Raw genomic sequence first — 12,281 nt, forward strand, 5'->3', positions numbered from 1 at the left:
ACAAAAGAGCTGAATTCCAGAGATGAGGTGAAAGTGACTGCCCTGACACCAAGGCACTGTTTGACTGAGTGGCATTCTCACCCAGCGATGTTGAAGGAAAGGTAATATATTTTTGTTGTAGTGTGGCCTTGTCGCCCATTTGTAATAGAGTTGATCTGCAGACAACTTTCTAAGTGGAAAGCTTAGGTTTATTTTCAATACAGCCAGCAGCAACTACATGTGTGTATTCAACTTCATCTCTATCTCTACGCTGCCTGTGGAGGTAGCCCGCACTGCTAACACATTGGTTTACACAGATCATATGATCTTACATCACAGGACTATTCTTAAAGGTATAGTCCAACTTTTAACAAAACCATAATTACTACATTCCTCCCCCTCTAACATGGTGTACATATTGTATTTACAAGTATATTTATCACATGACATTATAATATTTACTCAGGTCATGAAATTTTCAAGTTCAGTCTTTCAGGTGGTTTCCTGATTCATGTGGAACATCGCAGCTCCACAACTTCAGATTCTTTTTCAGCAACCACATTCTCTGGAAATGCATGAATATCAGGTGCCTTGGTAGGCACTTGCAGTTCAGTGTCTTCCGCTCTGATAGAGACATCAGACATGTCAGTCCTTGGCTGAGCATCTTCAACAGGAAAACTGGTTCAGTAATGGTTACAGGTGGAAGCATATTGTGTTGTGGTTACTCTCCTTTATTTAAATGGTCCACATGCTTACAGGTGATCTGGCCTTCCACTTCCACATGGTATGATAATGGTCTGGTCACTGAACTTATTTTATTCGGTAACCACTTTGGACCTCCGTCGAAATTCTTTACATATACTGCTTCTACGACAGTAAATTGTCTCTCACAATTATGCAAGTCATGCACAACCTTTTGGTCTCCTTGATTCTTCCCTACCTTCCCCTTCAAATTTGGAAATATAGGCTCAGTCTTGTCCTAAGACGGCGTCTCATCAACAATTCTGCAGATGTTGCTCCTGTCATCATGTGGGGGGTCATTCTGTAGTGGAAAAGAAAACATGCAAGCTGGATCTCCAATGAATCACCTGTAAAATTCTTCATATTTGTCTACAGCATCTAGAATTCTTTCCAGATAAGGCCTTGGAAGTAACTTGTACCTCTTTGATTTAATCTTCAGCATCATCAAGCAGCAGACCATTGTGAGGGACTGGAATAATATCAAAGTAGGCACAGTTCAATAATTTGTTTATTGCCTCCTTCATGTGTTTAAGGTGCTACCGGCCACCATTTTATTGTCTTTTTGGAACCTTGTTCCTTTCTGTCTTCTCCTTTCTACCACAAAGTTAAGTCTCATCCTTCAGTTTGACTTCACTGTTGGCCAGACTTCTCTCAGGTGAAACCTCAGCTTATCTTAGTTCAGTGGCTGAGTCTCCCAAAACTTCATTATCTGCTCGCCTCTTGGAAAGCTCTCTGATTTTTGTTTTCAAATCCTTTTTGACTTCATTAGCTGATTCCTCAGCTCTTCTGTCTCTTTTTCGTATTTGCTGGCTGCCTTCTAGAAACTTGAACATTGATGTGTCTTCTCTGCCAACTGGTTCTTCAGCTTGCTCAGAGAGGTGCTGAATTCTTTCTGTTTCTCTTCATACTGTTCCAGAGGCACAAACTTTGATGTGAGGGATTCTTGTAGTGTGCGAAGGTTTTTCAGTAGGTTTTCCTTTCCTTTGCAAAGGTTACTCACTTTGTCTTGAACTCTGTATTTCAGCAGGGTCTCCTTGAGTTTCTTCTGCTGTTCTTCCATGTTTTTGTTTGAGATAGACTGCATTTCTTCAGGTTGTTAAGCCCTTACACACTCCTTTTTCATCCTGCTGTGGTCCTTGATCTCTCCAGGCTCTTTCTGCCATACTTTGCCTTGTTCCTTTTCCAAGACATGAACTCTTTCAGCTTCCTTTCAAAGTCTCACTGGCCAATCAGTTGATTTCCCTTAACCAGTTTCACCCTAGAAGGCTTGGTCCTCTACCCCTTAATACCACCACTGGTAGCTGCACCGATTGGCTTCTATAAAGGACAGTTACTCTGCTGATACCTTTTACTTGGGTCTCTCCTCCTGTGTATGTTTTCAGCTTGGTAGATGTTTGTTCCAAATTTAATTGATGTTCACCATTATTTAAATATCTGAAAGTGTGTTCTCCAATTACAGTGGTGGAAGCTCCCGTGTCTACTTCCATTTTTACTGGTTTACCATTCACTTGTGCTGTAACAAATATTGGCTCTGTCTTTCCAACTTTCATGTTAAACAATGAATAAATGTCAGAATTTGTTGTTTCAGACTCTTCTACACTGTAGATTTAATTGGGCTTCTTCTGTTGTTTGCAAGCCTGTTTAGTTCTCTGTTTGCAGTGTCTCATTATATGTCCACTTTTGTGACAAAAGTAACATTCTACTTTTTTACACAAAAACAAAAATTGCTGGACAAGCTCAGCAGGTCTGACAGCATCTGTGGAGAAAAATACAGAGTTAACATTTCGAGTCCGTATGACTCTTCTTCAGAACTGGTCATACGGACTCGAAACATTAACTCTGTCTTTCGCTCCACAGATGCTATCCAACCTGCTGAGTTTTTCCAGCAATTTTTGTTTTTGTTTCAGATTTTCAGCATCTGCAGTATTTTGCTTTTATTCTACCTTTTTTTAACTGCCAATCACTAAAAGACTGACTGTTTCCACATAAATTAAAGTTGTTCTTCGATTTAGCTGCTAAATTATTTCTTCTTATTTTTCAGTTAATGGGGGCTGTTTCCCGCTGTGCAGTGGAGTCTCACTTTTTCACGCCGCTTTCGGATGACTGTTCCCGCCCGATTTGGAGTATGGCGCCATTTTGCACCCCTTGTATTGCTTGTGAATCTCTTACAGTGCTTTCCATGGCCAGAGCTATTTCCAACCCGTTCTTAAAATCCAGATTCACTTCAGCTAGCAATCTTCTCTGAATAGTGTCTTCTTTCATACCACACGCTAAATGATCTCTGAGTGTGTCGTTGAGAGTCTCACCAAACTCGCAATGTTCCATTAGTTGCTTCAAATTCACCATGTAGCTAGCAATTGCCTCACCTGGGGCTCTATTTCGTGAATTGAACCCGAACCTCTGCATTGTGACTGAGGTCTTGGTTCTCGAGGTCCACCAATTATCTGAGATTCTTCGAATCTGGGGCACTGGGTGCCATCAAACTTTGCACCAAAATGTAGGCTTTACTCCCACAAGTACTCAAGAGGTTCACTCACCTCTTCTCTTCCCCCATATTTTGTTCGCTTGAAAGAATAACGCGAGACGTTCTATATACTAAGACCAATCGTCTGTGGCTGGCTAAAAGGGATCGATTCTACCAAATTGTGGCATTTTGGATGACTATATTTTATGTTATTTTAAATGGACGCTGATACTCACAATTGCTGGGCGAGGAACAGTACCGATTCAGATTTATCTTGATTTAACCTGATCCCATCCTCATCGCCAGTTTGTTGTAGTGTGGCCTTGTCACCTGTTTCTGATAGAGTTGATTTGCAGACAACTTTCTAAGTGGAAAGATTAGGTTTATTTACAATACAGCCAGCAGCAACTACATGAGTGTATTCAACTCCATCTCTATCTATACACTGCCCGCACTACTAACACATCGATTTACACAGATCATGTGATCTCACATCACAGGACTATTCTTAAAGGTACAGTCCAACATTTAACACAACCATAATGACTACAATTTCCAAGTCTGGATGGTGTGTGACTTGAAAAGGAAATTGAAGAAGAATGGTGTTCCCACAATATTCTCATTATGGTTGTTCTAGCAGTAAAGATCACAATGGAGGGAAGTGCTGTCAAAGCAGCAAGCAAGACAGAAAGTGCAATAGTGATAGGGGGTGCATTGGTTAGGGAAACAGACAGGCACTTCTGTGGCCATAAATGTGACTCCAAGATGGTATGTTGCCTCCCTGGTGCCAAGGTCAAGGATGTCACAGAGCGGCTGCAGGACATTCTTCTCGGGGAGGGTGAACAGCCAGAGGTCGTGATCCACATTGGTACCAATGACTTAGGTAGGAAGGGGATGTGGTCCTGCAATCAGAGTTTAGGTAGAAAATTAGCAGGCAGGACATCAACAGTAGTAATCTCCAGAGTACTCGCAGTGCCATGTGCCACTGAGTACAGAAATAGAAGGATAAGGCAGATGAATGCATGGCTGGAAAGATGGTGCAGGAGTGAGGGTTTTAGATTCCTGAGACACTAGGACTGGCTCTGGGAAAAATAGTACCTGTATAAGCCAGAAGGGTTGTATCTGAACAGAGCTGGGGCTGAGTTCCTTGTGGGGTTTTTTGCTAGTGCTGTTGGGTGTGCTTCAAATTAACTTGGCAGGGGTGTGGGAACCAAGAGAAAATATTAGCGAGGAATACCAGGATGCACAAAATGCTGGGAGGGACAGATGGCGCTAGTATAGTGAACAGTAAGTTAATAGGTGAAGTCGTGGTGAGGGAGAAAGTAACAAAATCTAAATCAGGGTTACTATGCATGTATGTGAATGCACGAAGTATTGTAAATAAGATTGGTGAGCTACAGGTGCTGATTGCCATGTGGAAATATGATGTTGTGGCAATAATAGAGACCTGGATCAAGGAAGGATAGCACTGGGTGTTAAATATTCCCAGGTACAAGTTGTTCAGAAAAGATAGGTAAGGAAGGAAAGGAGGAGGGGTGGCAGCATTGGTTAAGGAGAGCATTGCAGTGCTGGAGAAAGAGGATGTCCCAAAGGGTTCAAGGATAGAATCAATTTGGCTAGAGCTAAGGGACAAATAAGGTTACATTGCTCAGTGTAGTCTATAGACCGCCAACTAGTGAGAAGAACAAATCTGAAGCGAAATTGCAGAGAGATGCAAGCATCATAGAGTAGTTATAATGGGTTTAATTACCCAAATGTAGACTGGGACAGTGGTAGTGTAAAGGGTGGAGAGGGACAAAAGTTCCAAGCCTGTGTTCAGGAAAATTTTCTACAGCAGTATGTGTCCAATCTAACAAGAAAAGACATACTGTTGGATCTGGTTCTTGGAAATGAGGTGGGACAAGTAGATCAAGTGTCAATGACCATAAGACCATAAGACGTAGGAGCAGAAGTAGGCCATTCGGCCCATTGAGTCTGCTCCACCATTCAATGAGATCATGGCTGAACTGATAATCCTCAACTCTGCTTTCCTGCCTTTTCCCCATAACCCTTGATTCCCTTACTGATTAAAAATCTGTCTATCTCAGCCTTGAATATACTTAATGACCCAGCCCTTACAGCCCTCTGCGGCAAAGAATTCCACAGATTGACTACCCTCTGAGAGAAGAAATTCCTCCTCATCTCTGTCTTAAATAGGTGACCCCTTACTCTGAGATTATTCCCTCTGGTCCTAGACACTCCCACAAAAGGAAACAACCTCTCAGCATCTACCCTGTCAAGCCCCCTAAGAATCTAATATGTTTCAATAAGGTCGCCTCTCATTCTTCTAAATTCCAATGCGTACAGGCCCAACCTACTCAACCTCTCCTCATAAGAAAACCCCTTCATACCCGGATCAACATAGTGAACCTTCTCTGGACTGCCTCCAATGCCAGTATATCTTTCCTTAGATAAGAGAACCAAAATTGTTCACAGTATTCTAGGTGTAGTCTAACTAGTGTCTTATATAGTTTTAGCAAGACTTCCCTATTTTTATACTCCATTCCGTTTGAAATAAAGGCCAACGTTCCATTTGCCTTCCCTATTACCTGCTGAACTTGTATGTTAGCTTTTTGGGAATCATGCACAAAGATTCCCAAATCACTCTGTGCTGCAGCTTTCTGCAGTCTTTCTCTATATAAATAATATTCAGCTCCTCTATTCTTCCTGCCAAAGTGCATAACCTCACATTTTCCTACATAGTATTCCATCTGCCAAGTTTTTGCCCACTCACTCAACCTGTCTATATCCCTCTGTAGACTCCTTGTATCATCCTCAACACTTGCCTTCCCATCTATTTTTATGTCATCTGCAAACTTAGCAATAGTACATTCACTTCTCTCATCTAAGTCATTAATATGTATTGTAAATAACTGCAGCCCCAGCACTGATCCCTGTGGCACTCCACTAGTTACATGTTGCCATCCCAAAAATGTCCCCCTTATCCCAACTCTCTGTCGTCTATTAGTTAGCCAATCCCCTATCCATGCAAATACGCTACCCCTAATACCATGGGCTCTTATCTTATTAAGTAGCCTTATGTGCGGTACCTTATCGAACGCCTTTTGGAAATCCAAATATATTACGTCTGCTGGTTCCCCTTTAATTATCCTGCTTGTTACCTCCTCAAGGAATTGTAATCAATTTATTATGCATGATTTCCCCTTCATGAAGCCATGCTGACTCTGCTTGATTAGATTAGTATTTCTAAATGTTCTGCTATTACATCCTTTATAATAAACTCCAACATTTTCCCAATGACAGATGTCAAGCTAACTGGCCTATTGTTACCTGTTTTTTGTCTCCCTCCCTTTTTGAATAAGAATGTTACATTGGCCATTCTCCAATCCTCTGGGACTTTCCAGAATCTAAGGGTTCTTGGAATATTACCACCAGTGCACCCACTGTCTCTGTAGCTACTTCTTTTCATATCCTAGGATGCAGCCCGTCAGGTCCAGGGGACTTATCGGCCTTTAACCCCATTAGTTTCCCTGGTACTTTTTCTCTAATGATAGTTATTGTATTTACTTCCTCCCCTGCTTTTGCCCCTTGATTAGTTAGTATTTTGGAATGCTATTAGTATCTTCTACCGTGAAGACTGAAGCAAAGTATTTATTCAACTCATCTGCCCTTTCCTGGTTCCCCATTATTATTTCCCCAGCCTCATTCTCTAAGGGGCCTATGTTCACTTTGGCCTCTCTCTTCCTTGTTATACATTTAAAGAAGCTCTTACTGTCTACTTTTATATTACTTGCTAGTTTACATTCAAAGTTTATTTTCTCCCTCTTTATTATTTTGTGGTCATCTTTTGTTGGTTTTTAAAACTTTCCTAATTCTCTGGTTTACCACTAATCTTTGCCACATTGTATGCTTTTTCTTTCAATTTGATACTGTCCTTAACTTCCTTGGTTAACCATGGTTGGTTTATCCCCTTCCTTGACTGCTACTTCCTCACTGGGATATATCTTTGTTGAGAGTCATGAGCTATTTTCTTAAACGTCTGCCATTGTTCATCAACTGTCTTTTCTGCTAAACTCCTTTCCCAGTCCACTTCAGCCAATCCTGCCCTCATTCCATTGTAATTACCCTTATTTAAATTTAGCACAGTTGTTTCTGAGCCATGATTCTCACTCTCAAACTGAATGCTAAATTCTACCATATTATGGACACTGTTTCCTAGAGGATCCTTCAAACTGAAATCATTTACTAAACCTGCCTCATTACACATTACCAGATCCAAAATAGCCTGATCCCTTGTTGGATTCACAACATATTGTCCTAAGAAACTGTCCCGAATGCAATCCATGAATTCTTGCTCATGTCTACCTCTGCCAATTTGAATTTCCCAATCTACATAAAGATTAAAGTCACTCATGATTAATGTGCTGCTTTCTTTACATGCCCTCATTATCTCCTGATTTAGTGGAGGAACATTTAGGAGACAGTGATCATTGTATTGTATGTTTTAGGATGATGATAGAAAAGCATGAAAGGCAATCCAGAGTAAGAATAATTAATGGGACGAGACCCAACTTCAATGGGAGAGGAACAGAGCTGAGACAAATAGACTGAAATGAAAGATTGCTGAGAAAAACTGTGGCTGAACAATGGGCTACCTTCAAAATAGAATTGGTTCGGGCACAGTCAAAGTATATTCCATCGAAAGGGAAAGGTAGGGTAAACAAATCAGGAGCTCCCTGGATGAAGAAGAGATAGAAATTAAGATAAAAAAGAAAAGGTGTGCTTATGACAGGTGTCAGGTAGAAAATACAATTGGGAACCAAGAGGCATACATAAGGTTCAAAGGGGAGGTAAAAAAGCATATTAGAGAAGTGAAGAGGGATTATGAGAAAAGAATGGCAGCCAACATAAAGGGGAATTCAAAGTCTTCTATAGGCATTTAAATAGTGAAAGGGTGGTAAAAGGAGGAGTAGGGCCAATTGGATACCTAAAAGGGAATTTACACATGGACGAAGGGGCCATGATTGAGGTATTAAGTGAATATTTATTCCATCTTTCCAAGGGGGTAGATGCTACCCAGGCCATGGTGGCAGAGGAGGAAACTCTGTCACTAGAAGAGTTCAAAATTGATAGTGAGGAAGTGTTGAAATCGCTGTTGGTACTTCAAGCTGACAAGGCACTGCAACTGGATGAGATGCATCCAAGGATATTGAAGGCAGTGAGAGTAGAAATTGCAGGGGCACTGGCCATAATTTTTCTCTAGGCTCAGGGATGTGCCAGAGGACTGGAGAATTGCAAACATTACACTCTTGTTCAAAAAAGGTTGTAAGGATAAGCCCAGCAATTACAGATCAGTCAGTTTAACTTCACTGGTGGGCAAGATTCTAGAAACAATTATTCAGGATAGAATTGGTAGTCACATGGAAAAATATGGGTTGGTAAGGAAGAGCCAGCATGGATTTCTAAAGGGGAAATCATGTTTAACTAACTTGCTGGAGTTTTTTGAAGAGTTACCAGAAAAGGTCAATGGGGGTAATGCCCCCTTGATGTGGTATACGTGGACTTTCAAAAGGCATTTGATACAGTGCCACACAACAGACTTGTGAGAAAAGTTATTGCTCATGAAATAAAAGGGGCAGTAGCAGCGTTGATACAAAATTGGCTGAAAAATAGGAAGCATAAAGTAATGGTCAATGGATATTTTTTGGCTGGTGGAAGTTTTAATGTGGAGTTTCCCAGGGGTCGGTATTGGGACCCTTGCTTTTCCTGACATATATTAATGATCTAGATGTTGGTGTGCAGGGGACAGTTTCAAAGTTTGTGGATGATACGAAGATTGGGATTGTTGTAAACTGTGCCGAGGACAGGGTAGAACTTCAAAGGCAAGACAAGTTGGAATGGGCAGATAGGTGGCAGATGAAGTTCAATGTGGAGAAGTGTGAGGTGATGCATTTTGATTGAAGGACATGGACAAACAATATCAAATAAGGGGTGAAATTTTGAAGGGGGTGCAGGAGCAGAAAGACCTGGGTGTCTATGTATATTGATCATTGAAGGTGGCAGGCCAGGTGGAGAGAGCAGTTATAAAACATAATATCCTGAGCTTTATTAATAGGGGCACAGAGTACGAGAGCAGGAAGGTTATGCTGAGTCTATAGAAGAGACTCGATAGACCTCAGCTGGAATATTGTGTACAGTTCTGGGCACCATATTATAGGAAGGATGTGAACACATTGGAGAGAGTGCAGAAGAGGTTTACAAGAATGGTTCCAGGGATGAGAAACTTCAGTTGTGAAGATAGATTGGAGAGGTTGGGACTGTTCTCCTTGGAGAGAAGAAGGCTGAGAGGAGATTTGATAGAGATGTTCAAAATCATGAGGGGTTTGGACAGAGTAGATAGGGAGAACTCAGCAGGTCTGGCAGCATCGGCGGAGAAGAAAAGAGTTGACGTTTCGAGTCCTCATGACCCTTCAGCAGAACTGAGTAAAGTTAGGAGAGGGGTGAAATATAAGCTGGTTTAAGGTGGGGGAGGGGGGTGGAGGGAGAGAAGTTGGGGGGGGGGGTGGCGGGGTGTGGTAGTAGGGACAAGCAAGCAGTGATAGGAGCAGATAATCAAAAGATGTCACAGACAAAGGAACAAAGACGTGTTAAAGGTGGTGATATTATCTAAGAGAATGTGCTAATTAAGAATGGATGGCAGGACACTCAAGGTACAGCTCTAGTGGGGGGGTGGAAAGACTGACAGGGCATTACAGGTATAGATTTAAAAATAATGGAAATAGGTGGGAAAAGAAAAATCTATATAAATTATTGGAAAAAACAAAAGGGAGGGGGAAGAAACGGAAAGGGGGTGGGGATGGAGGAGGGAGTTCAAGATCTAAAGTTGTTGAATTCAATATTCAGTCCGAAAGGCTGTAAAGTGCCTAGTCGGAAGTTGAGGTGCTGTTCCTCCAGTTTGCGTTGGGCTTCACTGAAACAATGCAGCAAGCCAAGGACAGACATGTGGGCAAGAGAGCAGGGTGGAGTGTTAAAATGGCAAGCGACAGGGAGGTTTGGGTCTTTCTTGCGGACAGACCGCAGGTGTTCTGCAAAGCGGTCGCCCAGTTTACGTTTGGTCTCTCCAATGTAGAGGAGACCGCATTGGGAGCAACGAATGCAGTAGACTAAGTTAGGGGAAATGCAAGTGAAATGCTGCTTCACTTGAAAGGAGTGTTTGGGCCCTTGGGCTTTGAGGAGAGAGGAAGTGAAGGGGCAGGTGTTGCATCTTCTGCGTGGGCATGGGGAGGTGCCATAGGTGGGGGTTGAGGAGTAGGGGGTGATGGAGGAGTGGACCAGGGTGTCCCAGAGGGAACGATCCCTACTGAATGCCACCGGGGGGGTGAAGGGAAGATGTGTTTGGTGGTGGCATCATGCTGGAGTTGGCGGAAATGGCGGAGGATGATCCTTTGAATGCGGAGGCTGGTGGGGTGATAAGTGAGGACAAGGGGGACCCTATCATGTTTCTGGGAGGGAGGAGAAGGCGTGAGGGCGGATGCGTGGGAGATGGGCCGGACACGGTTGAGGCCCCTGTCAACGACCGTGGGTGGAAAACCTCGGTTAAGGAAGAAGGAGGACATGTCAGAGGAACTGTTTTTGAAGGTAGCATCATCAGAACAGATGCGACGGAGGCAAAGGAACTGAGAGAATGGGATGGAGTCCTTACAGGAAGAGGGGTGTGAGGAGCTGTAGTCGAGGTAGCTGTGGGAGTCGGTAGGCTTGTAATGGATATTGGTGGACAGTTTATCACCAGAAATTGAGACAGAGAGGTCAAGGAAGGGAAGGGAAGTGTCAGAGATGGACCATGTGAAAATGATGGAGGGGTGGAGATTGGAAGCAAAATTAATAAATTTTTCCAGGTCCCGACGAGAGCATGAAGCAGCACCGAAGTAATCATCGATGTACCGGAGAAAGAGTTGTGGGATGGGGCCGGAGTAGGACTGGAACAAGGAATGTTCCACATACCCCATAAAGAGACAGGCATAGCTGGGGCCCATGCGGGTACCCATAGCCACACCTTTTATTTGGAGGAAGTGAGAGGAGTTAAAGGAGAAATTGTTCAGTGTGAGAACAAGTTCAGCCAGACGGAGGAGAGTAGTGGTGGATGGGGATTGTTCGGGCCTCTGTTCAAGGAAATAATGTTTGATGCTGCCAGACCTGCTGAGTTTTTCCGGGTTATTCTGTTTTTGTTTTGGATTTCCAGCATCCGCAGTAGTTTTTTGTTTTTAGATAGGGAGAAGCTGTTCCCACTCATAATAGTATCATGATCGGGAGGGCACAGATTTAATGTGATTTGCAAAAGAAGCAAATGTGACGTGAAAAAAAACTTTTTCACACAATGAGTGGTTCAGGTCTGGAATGTACAGCTTGAAGTGTAGTGGAGGCAGGTTCAATCGAGGCATTCACGAGGGCATTAGCTGTTTATTTGAATAGAAACAATGTGCAGGGATACGGGGAAAAGGCAGGGCAATGGCATTAGGTCATAATGCTCTTTGGAGAGCCACTGCAGACACAATGGGCCGAATGGCCTCCTTCTGTGCAGTTAAAATTCTGTGATTCTGTGATTTTGTCAACTTTGTTCAAATAATATTCCCACAGGGCAGCTTGGGCCTTTTTACTGTATTAATGATGCTATATAAATGCAAGTGTTATTGTTGATTTATTGCTGCAGTGCATCCTTTGGATCATACAGACTGCAGCCACAGTTTGTTTTTGATGAAGGATGTGAATATTGAGTCTAGTGGCAGGGGCACCAATTATGTGAATTGTTCTGTCCAGGATGGTGTCAACCTTATAGGTAGGGGCAGAAACCTGGTTGGTGTATGCTTACCGCTGTTACTCTCCATTCCCATACTGAAATTGCACTAGGAAGAATATACAGCTTTTTGAAACATAACTGAAGTTGGGGAAAGTATTGTCATGGCTGTCATGGGCAAGGTGGAAGCTCTGTTCTCCACCTGCTGTAAAGCTGGATCTGCTGGCATGATTAGGACAGTGACCATTCATTGCTCAACGCAGATTAGAAAGTCTATTAAATTGGCATCCACAGGCATGACAATGA

General features: G+C 42.7%; 1 long non-coding RNA gene across 2 annotated transcripts in view; it reads right to left on the reverse strand.

The window, feature by feature from the left end:
* Positions 1–2,671: 2,671 nt before the first annotated feature.
* Positions 2,672–12,281, reverse strand: part of LOC144679826 (uncharacterized) — a 53,301-nt gene continuing 43,691 nt past the window's right edge. For both annotated transcript variants that reach the window (XR_013576430.1, XR_013576429.1), the window contains one exon: positions 2,672–3,548. This is a non-coding gene — a long non-coding RNA (uncharacterized LOC144679826). The remainder of the gene's footprint in view (positions 3,549–12,281) is intronic.

Source organism: Cetorhinus maximus, chromosome 4, assembly GCF_964194155.1.
Source record: "Cetorhinus maximus chromosome 4, sCetMax3.hap1.1, whole genome shotgun sequence".
Classification (NCBI taxonomy): domain Eukaryota; kingdom Metazoa; phylum Chordata; class Chondrichthyes; order Lamniformes; family Cetorhinidae; genus Cetorhinus; species Cetorhinus maximus.